This window comes from Zingiber officinale, unplaced genomic scaffold, assembly GCF_018446385.1.
Source record: "Zingiber officinale cultivar Zhangliang unplaced genomic scaffold, Zo_v1.1 ctg131, whole genome shotgun sequence".
NCBI classification, from domain to species: domain Eukaryota; kingdom Viridiplantae; phylum Streptophyta; class Magnoliopsida; order Zingiberales; family Zingiberaceae; genus Zingiber; species Zingiber officinale.
This window is the reverse complement of record NW_024589827.1, coordinates 481-9,353: the sequence shown is the minus strand read 5'-3', so window position 1 is coordinate 9,353 and position 8,873 is coordinate 481. Positions and strand designations below refer to the sequence as shown.

The 8,873-nt window shown below is 38.2% G+C and overlaps 1 long non-coding RNA gene across 3 annotated transcripts; it reads left to right on the top strand.

Moving 5' to 3' along the window:
- On the top strand, positions 1-8,420 carry LOC122036032. Of its 3 annotated transcripts, none has more exons than XR_006127304.1 (3): positions 1-15; positions 929-1,076; positions 8,270-8,420. It is a non-coding gene; the product is annotated as an uncharacterized LOC122036032 (long non-coding RNA). The 3 variants fall into 3 exon arrangements; XR_006127305.1 differs by lacking the exon at positions 1-15 and adding an exon at positions 23-37; XR_006127306.1 differs by lacking the exon at positions 1-15 and adding an exon at positions 817-831.
- Positions 8,421-8,873: the final 453 nt, after the last annotated feature.

Genomic DNA, 8,873 nt, shown 5'->3' with positions numbered 1-8,873 from the left:
GAGTCGAGGTTTGAGGTACTCAAAGTTGTTTGATAAGGTAATCGAGTCGAGCCGAGCTTAAAATAAACCAAGCTTTTGAAATGAGTGTTCAAACTTGGTTTGGTTTATTTTTTATGAGCTTGAGCTTATTTGAAACTTGGCTTGAGTTTGATTCATTTAGATGTTGTCAAGCTCTCAATTCAAGCTTGACTTGAGCTTGGTTTGAGCTTGGTTCGAGCTTGGCTTGAGCTTGATTCGTTTAGATGTTATCAAGCTCTCAATTCAAACTTATTTGATTGTTTGAATTTTTAGTTGTTTGATTGGAATATTGAGTTTGATAATTTAAATATATTTTATTTTATTATTTATTTAGTATATTGAAAAGAATTTTACGAGCTAAACACATATGTGTTCAAGCTTGTTTATTTAACTTAACGAGCTATTCAAACTTATTTATTTAATTAATCTTATGGATATTGAACGAACATAAACAAGTTCTTACCAAGCTGAACATCAAATTTATTCACGAACACTTGATTCATTTACGGTCCTACAAACTACCAGACATGTTTAACTATTTAGTCAAGTTTGAGGGTGTTAAAGCTTCGAAATTGTTAAATCTTTGTTTCTTTAATATTTACTAAAATTCGTAAGGAGATAAATAGCTTGGATGATATTAATTTATTTATTTTTTACATTACTTTCTTTCATGTTGTGTTAATGGGTGAGGAAAAAATAATGGAAGCAATACATTGAGGATTAAATTTCCTTCCCCACAATTCCTCTCTAATCTATAGATGAAATAAAATGAAGAAGTTCCATGAAATCAAATTCTCGACTTCATTATTCTCAGTAAATATACATTGATATTAATTAGTTTTATACTTTTTATTTACTATATCTGTCCAAATAAGCAAGGAATTAAGCTACAGATGAACGGTGTCTGCAGTAAAATTCCAGATCAGGACATTTTGGCCTATCAGCAGATGCCCTTTCGTCTCCTTGTTCGCAATCATTTAGCCGAGGCCGTCCCCTCTCCTCCTTGGATCTTCCACGCTCCTCGTCAAGAACGCGAATCGGGGAGGAGATCTGAGGCTGTAAGTAGTATTGTCCACTAGAAATTTCCTCTTGTGGATTTCTCTTCAGTAGCGTCCCTGTTTTTTTATCTTGTTCTTCACTTCTATGTGTTTCGAAGACGAGCGATTGAGTTTTATTTCGCTTTAGATTTACAGCATTGCATGTTTTGCTTAAACAGAAAATTGGATGCATCTAAAAAGTGCAATTTTGATCAAGTTACGAGAATGATAAGTAACCGCTCTGCTCAATTCGAGATCTTGATTCTGTCTTTTGCTGATTTGGATATAAGCTGACTCAGTTGGTAGTTTGTATTTGAAATTTTAGCTAGTGAAATTGGTTCAATTGAATCGGAAGCAACTTTAGGTTTGGTATTCAACAAATGCCTTACATTCGAAATTTTAGCCTGTGAAATGTATACTGTCGTTTCTTTCTATTGAATTTTAACACAATTTCATGTGATGGGTAGCTGCATGGTTTTTTGATACTCTCCTCTTCTTCAGTACCTTGTCTTATTCTAATGGAATCATAAGATCTCTATCTTGTGCTCATGAGGTGTTAACCTATATCAAAGCTCATTAAGCTCCTCAATTGTCTAGTGCACTACTATACACTGAAGTTTCTAGACACTACATACTCTCCTGTAATTCTCAAATTAAACAGTTAATGACTTCTTTTTGCTTCCTTTTATTCTTTGCTATTAACATAACAAACTGATTGATTGTTGCTTAATAATACAGATTTTGTTTCATTATATTAACAAGACAATGCCTTCTCTAAAGTGCATCCAAATTGTTGAAATAAAGAGATTTTGGAATTCATTAATCTTTTTGGAGAAATACATAACATATGTTTATAAAACCACACAACCCTAAGCATCAACTTATTTACAAAAGATAAAAAGACTTATCTACCCTTGCTTCTCATCCTCCTCAAGTTGAACATATATATCAAACATGTTTAACTTGCTAAGAGAAGAGTCGAACACAGCTTGGGGTATGACTTTTGTAAACATATCAGCAAGTTGGTCCTCAGACTTAACATAAGGCAGACATAGCTCTCCAGAATCAAGTCTCTCCCGAATAAAGTGACGATCAATCTCAATGTGTTTAGTCCGGTCATGCTGTACCGGATTATTTGCAATATTGATTGCTGCCTTGTTGTCGCAATACAGCCTAAGAGGTAATTCAACCTTTAATCCTATGTCTGTCAACAGAAAACTCAACCACAGCATCTCTGCAAGACCATGTGCCATGACTCGATATTCTGCTTCAGCACTGGATCGTGCACAAATGTTTTGTTTCTTACTCCTCCAAGTTACCAAGTTTCCTCCCAAAAAAGTGCAATAGCCAGAAGTGGACCTTCTATCATCTCGAGAACTAGCCCAGTCTGCATCAGAATAGCATTCCACCTTCAGATCACCACGTCCTTTAAACAGCAAGCCTTTTCCAGGACATGATTTCAAGTACCTTAAAATCCTGTCAACGGCCTTCATGTGGATAGTCTTAGGAGCATGCATGTACTGACTTACTACACTAACAGCATAGGTGATGTCAGGCCTAGTCATAGATAAATAGAGTAATTTTCCAACCAGTCTTTGATACGTTCCCTTTTCCAGACTTGTAAGATCTTCCCCACTAGAACTAGTAAGATCATGATTTACTTCTATAGGAGTAGACGCTGGCCGAGAACCCAGCTTCCCTGTCTCCTTGAGTAAATCCAACACATATTTTCTCTGACATACATAGATCCCTTTTTTTGATCGAGCGACTTCAATGCCCAGGAAGTACTTCAATGATCCAAGGTCTTTAATTTCAAATTCTGATGTTAACTTGGACTTAAGAGCCTGGATTTCTACCTCATCATCACCTGTAACTATCATATCATCAACATAAACCAAAAGAATGGTAGTGCTGTCCCCTTTCCTTTTTATAAAGAGTGTATGATCAGCATTCCCTTGTTTAAAGACAAACAATATCATGACTTTGCAAAACCTATCAAACCATGCTCTGGGAGATTGTTTAAGCCTATATAAAGCTTTTCTTAGCTTGCAAACCTTTCCTTTTGTTTCAATTCCAGGAGGTGGCAACATGTATACTTCTTCATAAAGGTCACCATTCAAGAAGGCATTTTTAACATCTAACTGAAATAGAGGCCAATCATATTGAGCTGCAAGAGAAAGAATTACCCTGACCGAGTTTAGCTTTGCAACTGGTGCGAAAGTCTCCAAGTAATCTACCCCATATGTTTGGGTGAATCCCTTGGCAACAAGTCTGGCTTTATATCTAATCACTTCACCCTCTGAGTTATACTTGATAGCATAGACCCATTTAGAACCAACCAAGTTCTTCCCCTTTGGGGGATCAACTAACTCCCAAGTATCATTTCTGTTAAGAGCCTCCATTTCTTCGTTCATTGCTTCCTGCCATCTTGAATTCCTTACAGCCTCATAATAGGAAGAAGGTATAGCATGATTTGATAACTGTGAAACAAATGCATGATATGAAGGAGACAAACGAAAATATGAAACGTAGTTGGAGATAGGATGTTGAGTACATGACCTGACACCTTTTCTAACAGCAACCAGAAGGTTCAGCTCATTCTTATTTAGAGGTGCGGTTGACTCAACTGATGAGGATAACTGCTTCACAGGATCAGGAGCCAGAGCATCCGATTCAACTAGCCGATCAATAGTAGGTTCTTGCTTGTGTCTTCGTCGTTTGTAAGTAATAATATCTGGTGAAGACTGTGCTCCCAATGATGGAGCATCTTTTCCCAGTGATGGATCATCTTTTCCCCGTGATGGGGCATCTTTTCTATTTTCTATGACATCCAGTGGAATAGGAGAAGAAATCACTTGAGGTACAAAGGAAGAGGTAATATTCTCCCCCTGAGGATGAGACTGAGGAGAATAATAGGACTCAGACTCAAAGAAAGTAACATCCTTCAAGATATATCTCGTCCTAGCAATAGGGTCAAAGCACTTGTAGCCTTTCTGGCAAGTAGAATACCCTATAAAAACTCCTCGTATAGAACGAGGATCAAGTTTAGAGGACTTGGGACCAAGAACATGAATAAAACAAAGAGAACCAAAAACCCGAGGTGTAAGGGAGAACAACTCTACACCAGGATGAAGAATAGTGAGAGGACACCGGTTCCCGAGACCTTTAGATGGCAATCGATTGATGAGATAAGCGGCTGCAAGAACAACATCAGCCCAGAAATATTTGGGTAAGTGACGTTGAAATAAAAGTGCATGGGCTGTTTCAAGAATATGACGATTCTTTCTCTCGGCCACTCCATTTTGTTGTGGTGTGTAGGGACAGGATGACTCATGAAGAATTCCCGAATCCTCAAGAAAAGTATTTAGAGACTGGGCAAAGTACTCACGGGCATTGTCAGAACGAAGAACCTTCACCTTTGAGTTAAATTGGGTTTCAACCATTCTACAAAAATTTTGAATAAGACGAGGAACTTCGTCCCTGGTTTTCATCAAATAAAGTCATGTACAATGGGTGTAGTCATCAATAAAGGAGAGAAAATATCGATAGCCATCCAAAGAAGTCACAGGAGAGGGCCCCCACACATCCGAATGAACAAGATCAAATGGAGATAAACTCTTCTTTAAAGACTCAGAAAAATGTGTTCTACAATGTTTGGATAACTGACAGATTTCACATTGAAATGACTGAAGAGAAACAGAAAAGAAAAGACTAGGAAATAAAATTTTTAAAGACTGAAAAGACAAATGTCCCAACCTAGAATGCCACAAAAGAATTTCTTGATGCTTAGTTTCCAAACCCTTGGCCGCAGATTTCAGAGCAGATGTTGTTTCAAGCTGATAATAATAAAGACCCCCTACTTCACGGCCAGTCCCAATCGTCTGCTTGGTCTCGAGATCCTAGAAGACACAATGATCAGGGAAAAAGGTTACGGAGTAGTGTAGTTGTTTAGTAATGCTACTAACAGAAAGTAAATTAATAGAGACGGAAGGAACGTGAAGTGCAGAGGATAGGAAAAAATGATCTGTAAGTTTTATGGAACCTTTGCCAGCAACAGTGGCTTTGGTTCCATCTGCAATGATCACTTTCTCCTGCCCAGAGGATAAAGAGTAAGAAATAAAGGAGTTAGCAGCATTTGTCATGTGATCCGTAGCTCCTGAATCAATGACCCAGGGGCTGTAAAAGCTGGGACCAGTAACACTTAATCCCAGACCACGAATACCTGTGTGCGCTTGAAAGGGAGTAGAGTCTGCAGGAGTAGAGGCCGAAGATGAAGCCTGAAGCCGAGAGAGAAGATGCTGGAGATTAACAATATCAGTAGAAGACAGTCCAGTGGTAGAAGGCACAGAGGAACCAATAGTCTCTTCATTTTCTATCTTTTGGACAGCAATATTACTACTATTAGGAGCCTTCTTAGCATTGTGCTTAAAATTTTCAGGTTTCTTTTCTGGATATTTTTCCCAACAGAAATCTGAATCATGATTAGTCCTCTTGCAGTGCCGACAAAATCTGTCCCCTTGTCTTTTAGTTCCCCCAGGTCGGAACTTATTTACAGAACCAATAAAGACAGAGGTCTCCCCGATCGGAGGGCCTATAGCGGAAATCCCCTTGTTGTTCATGGTCCTTTTCTACCTTCTTCACTTAGAATTTTGTAGTAAACCTGTTCTAGAGAGGGAGTAGGATCAAGACCAATTATTTGCCCTTTTAAATTTTCGAACTCTACGGTAAGTCCATCTAAAAATTTAATAATTCTGTCTTTTTCCAGAAGCTTTAAATATCTCTGATGATCATCAGTGGAACTCCAATTTTCCATCCGGTAGTAGTCAAACTCATCCCACAGTCCCTTCAGAGTAGCAAAATAATTGGTGACTGACATAGAACCTTGTTCAAGTTTGAAAATTTGACTGCTGATCTGATAAGTACGCAGCATATCATGTCGACGTCCATACATCTGCTCTAGTGTCTTCCACATGTCGTACGCTGTTTTGTTATGAAGAATGACTTGTTTGATGCCAGAATTAACAGAGTTAAGCATCCAAGTCATTAATTGAATATTGTCACGCCGCCAAGTGCGAAATCTAGGATCCTTCTCATCTGGTTTCACTTTAGTGCCATGAAGAATATCAAGTTTATCATGGCCTTCGACATAAAGTTCAACAGCAACTGCCCAAGATGCATAATTTGTCTCAGACAATTTTTCTGATACTATCCGAAGACCAGTGCCTGCCATTGTGAAAACCGGTTGTACCTGTCCTGAAGAAGACATAGGGTTTGCAGAAATTCCAGAGGTTTCGCTAGTGTTGTCCGTCATTAAAAATCACACAAAAAAAAATTCTGGAAGGTGCAGCGGCAGCAGACTGGGCCGAAGAAGAAGAAAAAAAAAATTCAAGAGAAGGTGAAGTGCAGGAGCAGAATATCGACACTGCTGGAAGCTACTGCTAGACTCTCCTTCTTGTGACAGGAGCAGAATATCGACACTGCTGGAGGCTACTGCTGGACTCTGGCCGGTGGCAGGGGCGTCCGTCGCGTTGGGTGGAGGCGTCCGCGGCAGCGACGGCGTTGGGTGGAGGCGTCCGCGGCGGCGGCGTGCGCGAGCAAAGAGGACGTCGTTCCCCTCTCTCGCCTTCTCCAGTTCCACCGGCAGCCGATCGGCGAAGCAAAGATAGGACCACCGACAGGCAATCGGAGAAGCAAGAGGCGCCTCTTGTGGTCGTCAGCAGAAACCAGAGGCCAAACGCGGCCAGTGGGCAGCGATGAAGAAGGGAAGAGGCAAGCTTGGTCGGCGCTAGGGCAGAGAGGAAGAAGATGCGCTGGCGGCTAGGGTTAAGGTTAGGGATCAAAACTTTGCTCTGATACCATGTTGAAATAAAGAGATTTTGGAATTCATTAATCTTTTTGGAGAAATACATAACATATGTTTATATAACCACACAACCCTAAGCATCAACTTATTTACAAAAGATAAAAAGACTTATCTACCCTTGCTTCTCACAACACAAATCAATGAAAAAGCAATTGTTTCCCTCCATAAAAAGAACGAGTTTGAGCTTAAATTGTTAGCTAATTTTGAGTATCCATGTATTAGCTTGATTTTGATTAGTATTGTTGGGAAGCTGGGGTATTTTGAACTTAAGAAAATCTTAGTTAATGTGATGAAAAATTATTTAATTGATCTGGATATTAATAATTAAATATCCTTACATAGATCTCATGTGGCTTGATAATAGTGATAAGGATGACAATGATGTTGCTGTTGAAGACTGAATTATGGTACCTTTTTTCCATGTCGCAAATAATTCCTTCAACCTCACTTGCTCAAGTAACTAGGCCAATGTGGAGGAGGAGTGGACTAATACATTCAAAATATATAAATTCCTTCTTTTCCGTATGTTTATTTTATATCATTAACCTCATTTATATGGAGTAGTGTTAATGAGAAGAAAGAAGGAACAAGGAAATGATAAGGGAGGATGGTAGAAAGAGGTTATGATAAGTAGAAGTAGGAGTGGGCTAATATATGACAACCTACATGAATGAGATGGCGGAGCTATATATGGGAAGGAGCTAGAAAGACAATAGTATGTCATTGTCATTGTCATTGTGAAGAGATATTAGGGCATGAAGGGAGGGAAGTCATCTTTTTGTTGGTGTTTTGACAGACCATTACTAACAATATTCTGGGTTCATAATTTTGAACTCTTGCCATTATTAGTACTTGGATAAAAAACATCTGATAGCTTCATTTTGTAAGTTAGGCTCAGTTTTATGAATCGACTTTCTGTGTGATGATGCTGGGAGTTACATCAATTTTGGAGAAAAAAAACACATAAGCTTGATTCCTTATTACAAATCTGTATTAGTGTTTTTCCTTTCGAATCATATAATGAATTGGCATGCTGCTGGTGTAAATAACTGAGAGGAAGCAGCAAGTCCATCAGTTCTTTGCTACTACTTGATTATCCTTGTTAACATGAATAAAAATAGATTGATTTTGTGATATGTAGTGTAGTTTTCAAGTCACGACAAAGCAATTTTATTATGAGGCAAATGTTCACCTACATCAATGCTTCTATTTACCATTTTTGTTTTGCTGATATGGCTGACTACAAATCAATAGTGCAATTAGACTTGTAGTGAAGTTGTATATAGAGGATGCTTCCTTTTAAAGAATGCACCATTTTATAAATGTTGACTCTGCTCAAATCCTTGATTAGTTTACTTACAAGGTTCAATGGGTTCAAGAGGGTGGTTCTTCCTCGTTCTTATTCTTGTTATTGGCTGGGCAAATGCTGATGCTAGAAGTTTGGCAGAAATTGATGTTTTGGGTATGTAATAATAATACTTGTTGTTCCTTTCTTCCATAATGGCTATTGCTCTTAAATTACAATTTTGTTATGCACAATTCTTTTAGTGAGAAAAATGAATTAGCATAGTTGTTGCATCTACTTAATGTTACATTCGTAATATTCATACAAATTTATTACGGAGGGCAGTAGATATCATCAATTGATCTTGTTGATTCCAGGTGATAAAACATTTCTAATTGATTTGCTCACCTTTGAAATTGTATTGTTTTAATTTGCTCTATTTCATGTTGAAAATTTTGTGGGCAATACCTACTTTGAAATTGCAAACTTTAGGTCACATGCTAGTTTCAGTGGACCAAGTTAAAGTCCCAATATAGATCCATGATATCTGCACTCTAAGAAGATCCTGAAGTGTCCATCTGAAGAAAAAATTTATGCCATTTCTTTTGCAATATGAAATAACTTTCTGGGTCAAGAGGTAGCTTGAGTAGTTCAACATGTAGTTTGAAGA